A 5,653-nucleotide genomic window follows, 5' to 3' on the forward strand; every position below is an offset into this window, starting at 1 on the left:
AAAGAACCAGGAGCCCAGTGCTCACTTTCTTATATGGTGGCCTCAAGTAAAGAGAAAACATCCAGACCCTCTTGCCATCCCCGAGGAATGGGCTTAGAGGACCCCGGTCTGGGGTGCCAGCACCGCAGGGGGTACATGGTGTGCTCTCTCCGGGCCTCTGCCTCCTGGTGTCATCAATATTTAACCACAGAGCAGGGAGCCAAGCCCGGCCTTTGATAGCCTGTTCTTTCTCACAGTGAAGGCCAGGGCCATATAGGAATTCCTCACAAGGAGCCATAAAAGAAGACCTTTGGAGGGCAAGGGGTGGGGAAGGCAAGGCAAGTGAGTGAGGCTGTGTGAGTGGCACAGAACGGAGGAAGCAGGTCAGGTCAAACAGCACAGAGTGAGGAGAGCTTGGTAGGGAAGCAGGAGTAAGATGCTCCTCGCACCAGGCCAGACCCATTCCATTCTGATCATCGGTGGGCTCTGGGCTTTTCCACCCACTGGCTCCTTGCATCTTCAACAGTCCTTGGAGTTGGCTTGGCAAGGAGCAGGGTTCCCATTTCACAAACGAGGCAGTAGAAGTTGAGTGAGGTCAAGTGACAGGAACAAGTTCCTCTAGACCAGTGGTTCTCAACCTTCTGGCCCTTTAAATACAGTTCCTCATGTTGTGACCATAAAATTATTTTCGTTGCTACTTCATAACTGTAATGTTGCTACTGTTATGAATCGTCATGTAAATATCTGATATGCAGGATGGTCTTAGGCGACCCCTGTGAAAGGGTCATTCGACCGCCAAAGGGGTCGCAACCCACAGGTTGAGAACTGCTGCTCTAGGAGTTAAGCACAGGTTAACAGTGTGGACAACAGCATGGTGCAGAGGAAAGGAGACCCAACAGGGAACATAGGGGCCTGCCTGGAACTTCAGCAACTCATTATTTTGTAACTCATTCATTCATTCATTCAATAAATATTATTTGAGTTCCTATTACACAGATGACATGGTAAACAAGACAGGCAAGGACCCCATTCTCCTGTAGCTCACACACTGGGAGGGATAGACAGACAACAAAAAAAGTTAGCAAAACATAAAATAATTTCAGCTAGAGAAAGTTTCTGTGAATAATTTAAACAACAAAATGGTATAGAAAGAGATGGGGTAGGAGAGCTATGATTGCTGTATTCCTATACTAAAAACTGAAGGTCAAGGACCTGGGACAGCAGGTGCAAAGGCACTGAAGAGACACTGGGCTCAATGAGTTTGAGAAACGAAAAGGAGGGCACTGGGCTGAAGCAGGGCGATGAGGGGAAGTGCCATAGAATAGAGCTGGAGGGTAGACGGAGGCAGACCTTTGTACGGCCTCGTAAAACAGGGTAAGGCGTTTGCATGTAATGAGAAGCCACCGGAGGGTTTAGGCAGGGAAGTGACATGATCTGGTTGACATTTATGTAAAATCACTGGCCTGCTGGGTGGGGAGGAGTAGGGAGACCTGTTGCATTCAGCCAGGCAAGAGACAGTGGTGGTTTGGACCAGGGTGTGGCTGTGAAAATGGTGAGAAGTGGTCAGATTCAGGGTGCATTTTGAAGAGAAAGGAAATGGGTAGATTTCAAGAGAAAGGAACTCAACACTAACTGCAACAAAGCAACTCAAAAAGTAACCACTGGCTCATATAACTGGGAAGAGCAGGGTAGAGCTGACCTTAGGGAGAGCTGGAGCCAGAAGCCTGAAGATCCCCAGCTCTTCTCTCTCTAGCTCTCTCCCTGCTTCTAACTGGACATCAGGCTCATTCCCAGAGGCTACCATCTCCAGGACCCTGGACCAGGCTGCAGGAAGTCACTCTTACAGCTGGAGGACAAGCGGTCCCTTTTCTCAACTCCAGTTTGGCAATTCCTGGCAAAGGGCTCTAGTTCTAGTTGTCCTGACCTGGGTCATGTACCCATGTTTTGGATCAGTTGTTTCAGCCAAGGGCAAGGTGCCATGGATGACCAGCTCAAATCTCATGCCCATCAGGAAGCCAGGAGAGCTAGACTGAGAGCTGGACAGTCACTCCAGTGTTACTCCCCAAGTGACCCCTTGACCAGGATTCTCCCTGTCTGCCTTGGAGGAGAATCATGGGGAGTCTGCCCCACTCCAGGTTTCCCACTCTTCTACATGTTTCTTTTTTATCCCTCCTCTTACCCTAGTTCTCTCTGCTATCGCTTATCCAGTAACTATGATTCTGTGCCTACTCTGTGCCAGGCATTCTGCTAGCGATGAAAATCACAGGCACTGCCCCTGGCCTCATGAAGATCGCGTAATGGTGACTGTTGCTGACAGGTGCCACGAAGGAAACATACGCACAGAGATGAGAGCACATCACCAAGCTCTCCCTTCCTCATAGTTTCAAATATCAGTCTGGACAAACCAGTTCTACCTTAGAATCTCCTTCCCTGACATCTCCAGTCCCTTGTCCCACTGCCTGGAATGTGGTGGGCAATGAGCAGTTTTTCCCTGTTAGTCTAATATCTGCCACTTCATAATTCTTCCAGTTTCAGCTTATATGTCATCTTGTCAGGGAACCCTTTCACATCAGATAAATATAGTGTATGGCTGGCCAGCTTGACTCGGTGGTTGAGCGTCAACCTATGAACCAGGAGGTCACGGTTTGATTCCCCATCAGGGCACATGCCTGAGTTGTGGGCTCGATCCCCAGTAGGAGGTGTGCAGGAGGCAGCTGATCAATGATTTTCTCTCATCATCGATGTTTCTATCTCTCTCTCCCTCTCCCTTCCTCTCTGAAATTAATCCTACATAATAAAAGGCTAATATGCAAATCAACCGAACAGTGGAACAACTGGTGGTCAGTGCGCTCACAGAGGAGGAGCCCTGAGCAGGGCTCGCAACGGTGGTGGGAGCCTCTCTCACCTCCTTGCCAGCAGCAGCGCTGATGTCTGACTGCGAGGAGTGGGCCTAAGCTGTCAGTCAGACATCCCCCTAAGGCTCCCAGACTGCGAGAGGGCGCAGGCAGGGCTGAGGGACCCTCCTCTGAGTGCACAAATCTCGTGCACCGGGTCTCTAGTAAAAATATATCTTTAAAAATATTGTGTATGGCTCTGGGTAACAAACACCCAATTTGAATGGTTTAAACGCATACAGGTTTATTTTCTCATATAAGAATTTCTGAAGTAGCCAGTTATGAATGTCAAAAGCTCAAGGAAATCAGGGCTGAGATTTCTGAGATTCCTTCATAGTCTCAGTATGGCTGATGCAGCTCCAGCCATTATGTCCACATTCCAAGCAGAAAAAAAGGAAAAAGAGAAGAAGGACCACAGGATATAATGGACAAGTAACCTATCAGAGGGTAAACCCAGACAACAGGGAGAACTATGGATAAGGGCTGGGAGCCCCATAGGCTTCAAGGTGATAGAAACTGCTCTGTATTCCAAGCCAGCCTGGTCTGCTCCCTGGGGTGAGCCCTCAGCATCAGCTGACACCAGGAGGGGTGGACATACCCTGGGCTAGCTGGTTGTTCTTATCTTCATTTTCACAAACATCATTTACACTCAGAAATCAATGTAATGATTCAATTTGAACAATAATTCTGTCAAGTCCCTGTGGCACATTCTCTTCTCAGTAGAGAAAACTTCATGGAAAATAAATTAAATCTAAAAGTGGTGATGTAAGGAAAGAACACACAGGAGCAGAGATAGATGTGCAAGGATAGTCACTGCACTTTGTTTAAGATGGCAAAACAGCCCTTGCCGGTTTGGCTCAGTGGATAGAGCTTCTGCCTGCAAACTGAAAGGTCCCAGGTTCGATTCTGGTCAAGGGCACATGCCCGGGTTGTGGGCTCAATCCCCAGTGGGGGCCTTGCAGGAGGCAGCAGATCCATGATTCTCTCTCACCATGGATGTTTCTGTCTCTCTCTCTCCCTCTTCCTTCCTCTCTGAAATCAATAAAAATATATTTAAAACACACATACACACAAAAGATGGCAAAACAACACAAAACAAAACCTAAATGTTAGATGATATGGTATCAATAGAATTGCATATTTTTTCTAAGCGTCAATTTTTATATTAAATCCTGAAATTAAGTCCTAAATTATTGGTGCGTAAGCACTGACCTGATGCCTCTGTCTGCAATAGGGTGGTTGAGAGGAAGGGCGGGCATCCAATGAGAAGCCATCTTTACACAATGCTTTTTCAACAGACGCATATTTTGCTGGGAGCATTTCGGGAACATTTGCAAAGTATTGGAAGTTTGGGCAGAATCTCCATGAAAAGTCATTCTGCAGCCACCACCTTCATCCCATTCATCTTATCTATATAGCATTTGAGACTTCCTATGTCATTGGCCCTTCTTCAGAATATTTCATACTTTCTATGTCTTTGACCCCTTGCTTCTGGTTACAGTATAACCAAATATCTTCTTCAGTCCCTGAATAAATCAAAGTCCAACAGCAGAATAAAATCAAAGTCTCTCGGCCTTTCGTTTTAGTTATATGAGGTATTGAAGCTTAGTCATTCCCATAAACAGCACTCTGAATAGCCTCATCTTGAAGAGGACTTGCTCAATGTGTTTGAGGAATGTCCAACAACTGGTAAGTCGGCGCTGTGTGTTACTTTGAATTTTGTTGCTCCCGCCTTTCAACATGCAAGTCAACATTCTTTGAGGGAACAGAGGTGGCATATAGTTGGCCCCCATATTAAAGCAAACACTTCAGACAATTCTGTTAGGACTATTTCATTGTCAAAGTTTTATTACAAACCTACTGTGAGGGAAGGCCTCTGGTAGTCTCACTTTTAAAATTCACTCTTGGTAAATGGTTAAATAATAGTGATTAGACTAGATTTTTTTAAAAAGAATGTTTGATTAAAAGGTCGCTAAGACTCTTGGCTGATGTCAGTTGGGTGAATCTTAATCCTTTTAAGTTTATCAGAAATTTTTCTAAGCATTTTAACCAGAAATCCTAATTTATTTTCAGAAGGAAGTTGTGAATTAAATCATTTAAAAAGGAAAAATTCTGCCCTGATCAGATTTGGGGCAATTTTTCTTTCTTTTATTTTTCTTAAATTTTTATTTACAGTTGGCATTCAATAGTATTTCAGGTGTACAGCATAGTGGTTACACATTTATATAATTTACAAAGTAATCCCCCAGATAAATCTAGTACAAACCTGGCATCATACAATCATATTACAATATTATTGACTAGATTCCCTAAATTGTACTTTACATCCCCATGACTATTTTGTAACTGCCAATTTGTACTTCTTAATCCTATTTCACCCAGCCCCCCGGCCCTCTTCCCATCTGGCAATCATCAGTTTATTCTCTGCATCTATGAGTCTGTTTCTGTTTTGTTTGTTCATTTATTTGTGTGGTTTTTGTTTTGTTTGTTTTTGTTGTTGTGTTTTATTTTGTTTTTTTAATTCCACATATAAATTAGATCATATAGTACTGGGACAATTTTTCTTTTAAAGCCCCTCCTTTTGGCTCAGATAATTTTTAAAGATCTGTCTTGGTTAAAAATAAATAAATAAATAAATAAAAGAGTAGTCCTTGCCAGGTAGCTCAGTTGATTGGAGTGTTGTCCCCATAGGCCAACGCTGCGGGGTTCGATGCCCCAGTCAGGGCACATACAAGAAGCAACATATGAATACATGAATAAGTGGAACAACGAAGAGATGT

The sequence above is a fragment of the Myotis yumanensis genome, unplaced genomic scaffold, assembly GCF_028538775.1.
Source record: "Myotis yumanensis isolate MYYU_CA2020_CCGP unplaced genomic scaffold, mMyoYum1.0.hap1 SCAF_1, whole genome shotgun sequence".
Taxonomy (NCBI): Eukaryota; Metazoa; Chordata; class Mammalia; order Chiroptera; family Vespertilionidae; genus Myotis; species Myotis yumanensis.